This window comes from Heptranchias perlo, chromosome 12 (assembly GCF_035084215.1).
Source record: "Heptranchias perlo isolate sHepPer1 chromosome 12, sHepPer1.hap1, whole genome shotgun sequence".
Lineage (NCBI taxonomy): Eukaryota > Metazoa > Chordata > Chondrichthyes > Hexanchiformes > Hexanchidae > Heptranchias > Heptranchias perlo.
In genome coordinates, this window is record NC_090336.1 from 64,709,617 (window position 1) to 64,717,116 (window position 7,500).

The 7,500-nt window shown below is 52.4% G+C and overlaps 4 pseudogenes; all 4 read right to left on the reverse strand.

Moving 5' to 3' along the window:
- Positions 1-3,075: 3,075 nt before the first annotated feature.
- LOC137329480 (U2 spliceosomal RNA) lies at positions 3,076-3,192 on the reverse strand (annotated as a pseudogene).
- A 961-nt stretch (positions 3,193-4,153) lies between these two features.
- On the reverse strand, positions 4,154-4,270 carry LOC137329481 (U2 spliceosomal RNA; annotated as a pseudogene).
- Positions 4,271-5,231: 961 nt separating this feature from the next.
- On the reverse strand, positions 5,232-5,348 carry LOC137329361 (U2 spliceosomal RNA; annotated as a pseudogene).
- A 965-nt stretch (positions 5,349-6,313) lies between these two features.
- LOC137329209 (U2 spliceosomal RNA) lies at positions 6,314-6,430 on the reverse strand (annotated as a pseudogene).
- Between the last annotated feature and the right edge of the window lie 1,070 nt (positions 6,431-7,500).

Below are 7,500 nucleotides of genomic sequence, written 5' to 3' on the forward strand. Positions count from 1 at the left end.
GCCAATTGAGAAAGAGGTGAGGTGCTGACAATCAGCAGCTCGTGTTGAAACATTCATTCCACGGCAGGCAAGACCAATCAAAAAAAATACTGCAGATGCTGGCTCGGCTCGGCTGGCTGGCTGGCTGGCTGGCTGGCTGGCTGGCTGGCTGGAAATGGGAAATAAAAACACAAGGCGTGTTAAAGGCTGGTTAAACTGTCGAAAGAAACAAGGCGTTAATGTTTCAGAAGCGCCTATTGAAAGGTGTCTCTCAAGCTGCTCCCTGACTGGGCCCTGTCCGTTGTCATGTTAATCGCTGGTTAAACTGTCGGAAGAAACAAGGCGTTAATGTTTCAGAAGCGCCTATTGAAAGGTGTCTCTCAAGCTGCTCCCTGACTGGGCCCTGTCCGTTGTCATGTTAATCCCAGGGCGGGGCGGGACTGCTTTGACCGGGAGACCTGTTTTCTGGGACGCAGGTGTGACATTCCAGGGAGGCACCTACTTTGTGCTGATTCGAAACGACCACGACAACGGCAACTTGCAGTTCTATATTACAACAACAACAACGCGCGTGTGGTAGTTGGGAGGGGCTGCGTTCGCGCTCTCCCCCCTGCATTGAAACTCAAAGTTCGATTTTCAATCCCATAGTCCACCAATCGGATGGGAGACGGTGTGTGTGTGTGTGTGTGTGTGTGTGTGTGTGTGTGTGTGTCAGTGTCAGTGTCAGTGTCAGTGTCAGTCTCTCTCTCTCTCTCTCTCTCTCTCACTCTTACTCAGAGCTGCTGTGGAAGGAAACCTTTTTAAAAAGAACTTGCATATTGAAAAAAAGATGTGTCTCAAGCTGCCGGGCCCTGTCCATTGTCACGTTAATGGCAGGACGGGGCAGGACTGCTTTGACCAGGAGACCTGTTTTCTGGGACGCAGGTGTGAGATTCCAGGGGACCTGCTTTGTGCTGATTTCCCTGCCTCCCTCCCTCCCCCCCAGGACTTCCTTCTGAACACCTTTGTCGTTTGAGCGAGGGCCAAAAGCCTGCCTGTGAAAGGGAAGGATCAGCCGGTCAGCCCCCTGCTGGTCGCTGCTGCCAGTGCAGCAGGCGTGCGTGTGTCCTCGGCCTCGTGTCCAGGTCCCTCAGGGACTTGAGGCAGCTCTCCCCGGTGGTCTCGTGGTCAGGACCGGGCTTCGAATCCCGGTCGGGGGGGGATGACTTTCTGCTGCAGATTAATTGGCATGAAGGAAAGTCTCCCCTCCTGAGCGTAAAGCTCCACCCTCACCACCACCACCGCCTTTTCCTCCCCTTGACAAACGGACAGACAGACAGTCAGACAGTCAGTCCAGTTCGGGAGCGCAGCTTTCATTAAGCAATGGCATTTGTGACAACTCATCGTCTGACAGGTTGATGATTTCCCCACACGCCTCCTGCCGAATAAAAGGCTCACCCTCCCGGACACTACCCCCAGAATCACCCACCCCGCCCCCCCGGGGTGAATATTAAGCCCGAGAACACCGACTGTAACCAACCGCAGTGAAAAGTTGAAGTGGCAACTCATTAACCAGATTTATTTTGGGCAACTCATTAACCAGATTTTTTGTTCATTTGGTTTATGAGTTGCCAAGTGTAAATCTGGTTAATGAGTTGCCACTTCAACTTTTCACTGCGGTTGGTTACAGTCGGTGTTCTCGGGCTTAATATTCGCCCCGGGGGGGGGGGGGGGGGGGTGTATAGCGGGCGATGGCCGGTGTGGAGTGCGTTTTTTGGGGGTTGATTTTCACTTTGCCTCGCTGGTGGAATTTGTGGGAGGCAGGCAAGGGGAATGGTGTGGGCTGGTGGGCGGCAAGGGAGATGCTTGCTTCGGGGTGTTATCCTCACTTTGGTCCGCTGGTGAGAGTAGGCAGCGGCAGGCCGGCAGGCAGGCAGGCAGGCAAGTGTGATGTAGTGTGGGGTGCAGTGCAGTGCGGTGCGGTGCTGCCCTGTCGTTTATGAAAGGTTGTAATGACACTGCTTTGCAGCTGACCATGTCCACTGATTTGTGACGCCCGTATGGAGGCTGATATCTCAGGAGGGCCGAGGCCGATTTCCTCCGGGGACGGCTCGTCGCGTGCGGCAGGACGAGGCGCAGCGGACGGTACCGAGCGCTCGGAGGTGCGGCGCTGCCCGCCGGAGGTACAGCGAAAGTCTGCGAACCGCTTTCCGCCTCCTCTCACCGCACGGCTCTCCTTTTCACCCACTGGCGGATTTTCACCCTCCGACTGCTCGCTACCGTCCGCTGCGCCTGGTCCGGGCCCTGTCCATTGTCATGTTAATGGCAGGGCGGGGCAGGACTGCTTTCACCAGGAACCCGGTTTTCTGGGTCAGAGGTTCCAGGGGACCTGTTTTGTGCGGACTTCCCTGTGTCCGTCCCTCCATGCCTTCCCCCCAGGACTTCCTTCTGAACACCTTTGTCGTTTGAGCGAGGGCCAAAAGCCTGCCTGTGAAAGGGAAGGATCAGCCGGTCAGCCCCCTGTTGGTCGCTGCTGCCAGTGCAGCAGGCGTGCGTGTGTATTCGGCCTCGTGTCCAGGTCCCTCAGGGACTTGAGGCAACTCTCCCCGGTGGTCTCGTGGTCAGGACCGGGCTTCGAATCCCGGTTGGGGGGGGATGACTTTCTGCTGCAGATTAATTGGCACCTCTGAAAGAAAGTCTCCCCTCCTGAGCGTAAAGCTCCACCCTCACCACCACCACCACCGCCACCTTTTCCTCCCCTTGACAAACAGACAGACAGACAGACAGACAGACAGTCAGTCCAGTTCGGGAGCGCAGCTTTCATTTGGAAGCAGACCCTGCTTGTTTAAAGTCAACGACGCCAAGTTATTTTGCACTTTGAATTATATCGCTCCGTGCGAGCGGCACTCAGCCTTGGAGAAGAAAAAAATACCACTGAGCTGAGAAAGTTCTTTTTAAAAAGGTTTCCTTCCACAGCAGCTCTGAGTGAGAGAGAGAGAGAGATATCAGCTTTATTCTCAGTAATAATACACACACACACACACACACACACACACACACACACACACACAGAGACACTGGGAAAGAGCTGATTTTCCTTTTGAATATCTCCCCACGGGGAGCTGCACCGTTCCCAGAAACACTGCAATACTGGGTCGATGCGTGGAGTGGACGGAGCAAGCCCCTATTCCATCTCCCTGTTCTAAAAATCAATTAAAAATAATAATAAATAATATGTGTGTGTGTGTGTGTGTGTGTGTGTGTGTGTGTGTCGGTGTCAGTATCAGTCAGTGAGTCAGTGTCTCTCTCTCTCTCTCTCTCACTCAGAGCTGCTGTGGAAGGAAACTTTTTTAAAAAGAACTTGCATATTGAAAGAAAGATGTGTCTCAAGCTGCCGGGCCCTGTCCATTGTCATGTCAATGGCAGGACTGCTTTCACCAGGAACCCGTTTTTCTGGGTCAGAGGTTCCAGGGGACCTGTTTTGTGCGGACTTCCCTGTGTCCGTCCCTCCCTGCCTGCCTTCCCCCCAGGACTTCCTTCTGAACACCTTTGTCGTTTCAGCGAGGGCCAAAAGCCTGCCTGTGAAAGGGAAGGATCAGCCGGTCAGCCCCCTGTTGGTCGCTGCTGCCAGTGCAGCAGGCGTGCGTGTGTATTCGGCCTCGTGTCCAGGTCCCTCAGGGACTTGAGGCAACTCTCCCCGGTGGTCTCGTGGTCAGGACCGGGCTTCGAATCCCGGTCGGGGGGGATGGCTTTCTGCTGCAGATTAATTGGCACCTCTGAAAGAAAGTCTCCCCTCCTGAGCGTAAAGCTCCACCCTCACCACCACCGCCGCCTTTTCCACCCCTTGACAAACAGACAGACAGACAGACAGTCAGTCCAGTTCGGGAGCGCAGCTTTCATTTGGAAGCAGACCCTGCTTGTTTCAAGTCAACGACGCCAAGTTATTTTGCACTTTGAATTATATCGCTACGTGCGAGCGGCACTCAGCCTTGGAGAAGAAAAAAATACCACTGAGCTGAGAAAGTTCTTTTTAAAAAGGTTTCCTTCCACAGCAGCTCTGAGTGAGAGAGAGAGAGGGAGAGAGAGAGAGAGAGAGATATCAGCTTTATTCTCAGTAATAATACACACACACACACACACACACACACAGAGACACTGGGAAAGAGCTGATTTTCCTTTTGAATATCTCCCCACGGGGAGCTGCACCGTTCCCAGAAACACTGCAATACTGGGTCGATGCGTGGAGTGGACGGAGCAAGCCCCTATTCCATCTCCCTGTTCTAAAAATCAATTAAAAATAATAATAAATAATATGTGTGTGTGTGTGTGTGTGTGTGTGTGTGTGTGTGTCGGTGTCAGTATCAGTCAGTGAGTCAGTGTCTCTCTCTCTCTCTCTCTCACTCAGAGCTGCTGTGGAAGGAAACTTTTTTAAAAAGAACTTGCATATTGAAAGAAAGATGTGTCTCAAGCTGCCGGGCCCTGTCCATTGTCATGTCAATGGCAGGACTGCTTTCACCAGGAACCCGTTTTTCTGGGTCAGAGGTTCCAGGGGACCTGTTTTGTGCGGACTTCCCTGTGTCCGTCCCTCCCTGCCTGCCTTCCCCCCAGGACTTCCTTCTGAACACCTTTGTCGTTTCAGCGAGGGCCAAAAGCCTGCCTGTGAAAGGGAAGGATCAGCCGGTCAGCCCCCTGTTGGTCGCTGCTGCCAGTGCAGCAGGCGTGCGTGTGTATTCGGCCTCGTGTCCAGGTCCCTCAGGGACTTGAGGCAACTCTCCCCGGTGGTCTCGTGGTCAGGACCGGGCTTCGAATCCCGGTCGGGGGGGATGGCTTTCTGCTGCAGATTAATTGGCACCTCTGAAAGAAAGTCTCCCCTCCTGAGCGTAAAGCTCCACCCTCACCACCACCGCCGCCTTTTCCACCCCTTGACAAACAGACAGACAGACAGACAGTCAGTCCAGTTCGGGAGCGCAGCTTTCATTTGGAAGCAGACCCTGCTTGTTTCAAGTCAACGACGCCAAGTTATTTTGCACTTTGAATTATATCGCTACGTGCGAGCGGCACTCAGCCTTGGAGAAGAAAAAAATACCACTGAGCTGAGAAAGTTCTTTTTAAAAAGGTTTCCTTCCACAGCAGCTCTGAGTGAGAGAGAGAGAGGGAGAGAGAGAGAGAGAGAGATATCAGCTTTATTCTCAGTAATAATACACACACACACACACACACACACACAGAGACACTGGGAAAGAGCTGATTTTCCTTTTGAATATCTCCCCACGGGGAGCTGCACCGTTCCCAGAGACACTGCAATACTGGGTCGATGCGTGGAGTGGACGGAGCAAGCCCCTATTCCATCTCCCTGTTCTAAAAATCAATTAAAAATAATAATAAATAATATGTGTGTGTGTGTGTGTGTGTGTGTGTGTGTGTGTGTGTCGGTGTCAGTATCAGTCAGTGAGTCAGTGTCTCTCTCTCTCTCTCTCTCTCTCTCTCACTCAGAGCTGCTGTGGAAGGAAACTTTTTTAAAAAGGACTTGCATATTGAAAGAAAGATGTGTCTCAAGCTGCCGGGCCCTGTCCATTGTCATGTCAATGGCAGGACTGCTTTCACCAGGAACCCGTTTTTCTGGGTCAGAGGTTCCAGGGGACCTGTTTTGTGCGGACTTCCCTGTGTCCGTCCCTCCCTGCCTGCCTTCCCCCCAGGACTTCCTTCTGAACACCTTTGTCGTTTGAGCGAGGGCCAAAAGCCTGCCTGTGAAAGGGAAGGATCAGCCGGTCAGCCCCCTGTTGGTCGCTGCTGCCAGTGCAGCAGGCGTGCGTGTGTATTCGGCCTCGTGTCCAGGTCCCTCAGGGACTTGAGGCAACTCTCCCCGGTGGTCATGTGGTCAGGACCGGGCTTCGAATCCCGGTCGGGGGGGATGACTTTCTGCTGCAGATTAATTGGCACCTCTGAAAGAAAGTCTCCCCTCCTGAGCGTAAAGCTCCACCCTCACCACCACCGCCGCCTTTTCCACCCCTTGACAAACAGACAGACAGACAGACAGACAGTCAGTCCAGTTCGGGAGCGCAGCTTTCATTTGGAAGCAGACCCTGCTTGTTTCAAGTCAACGACGCCAAGTTATTTTGCACTTTGAATTATATCGCTACGTGCGAGCGGCACTCAGCCTTGGAGAAGAAAAAAATACCATTGAGCTGAGAAAGGTCTTTTTAAAACGGTTTCCTTCCACAGCAGCTCTGAGTGAGAGAGAGAGAGAGAGAGAGAGATATCAGCTTTATTCTCAGTAATAATACACACACACACACACACACACACTCAGAGACACTGGGAAAGAGCTGTTTTTCCTTTTGAATATCTCCCCACAGGGAGCTGCACCGTTCCCAGAAACACTGCAATACTGGGTCGATGCGTGGAGTGGACAGAGCAAGCCCCTTTTCCATCTCCCTGTTCTAAAAATCAATTTAAAATAATAATAAATAATATGTGTGTGTGTGTGTGTGTGTGTGTCGGTGTCAGTATCAGTCAGTCAGTCAGTGTCTCTCTCTCTCTCTCCCTCACACTCAGAGCTGCTGTGGAAGGAAACTTTTTTAAAAAGAACTTGCATATTGAAAGAAAGATGTGTCTCAAGCTGCCGGGCCCTGTCCATTGTCATGTCAATGGCAGGACTGCTTTCACCAGGAACCCGGTTTTGTGGGTCAGAGGTTCCAAAGGACCTGTTTTGTGCGGACTTCCCTGTGTCCGTCCCTCCCTGCCTGCCTTCCCCCCAGGACTTCCTTCTGAACAGCTTTGTCGTTTAAAATAATAATAAATAATATGTGTGTGTGTGTGTGTGTGTGTGTGTGTGTGTGTGTCGGTGTCAGTATCAGTCAGTGAGTCAGTGTCTCTCTCTCTCTCTCTCTCTCTCTCTCTCTCACTCAGAGCTGCTGTGGAAGGAAACTTTTTTAAAAAGGACTTGCATATTGAAAGAAAGATGTGTCTCAAGCTGCCGGGCCCTGTCCATTGTCATGTCAATGGCAGGACTGCTTTCACCAGGAACCCGGTTTTCTGGGTCAGAGGTTCCAGGGGACCTGTTTTGTGCGGACTTCCCTGTGTCCGTCCCTCCCTGCCTGCCTTCCCCCCAGGACTTCCTTCTGAACACCTTTGTCGTTTAAAATAATAATAAATAGTATGTGTGTGTGTGTGTGTCGGTGTCAGTATCAGTCAGTCAGTCAGTGTCTCTCTCTCTCTCTCTCTCTCTCTCTCACTCAGAGCTGCTGTGGAAGGAAACTTTTTTAAAAAGAACTTGCTTATTGAAAGAAAGATGTGTCTCAAGCTGCCGGGCCCTGTCCATTGTCCTGTCAATGGCAGGACTGCTTTCACCAGGAACCCGTTTTTCTGGGTCAGAGGTTCCAGGGGACCTGTTTTGTGCGGACTTCCCTGTGTCCGTCCCTCCCTGCCTGCCTTCCCCCCAGGACTTCCTTCTGAACACCTTTGTCGTTTCAGCGAGGGCCAAAAGCCTGCCTGTGAAAGGGAAGGATCAGCCGGTCAGCCCCCTGCTGGTCGCTGCTGCCA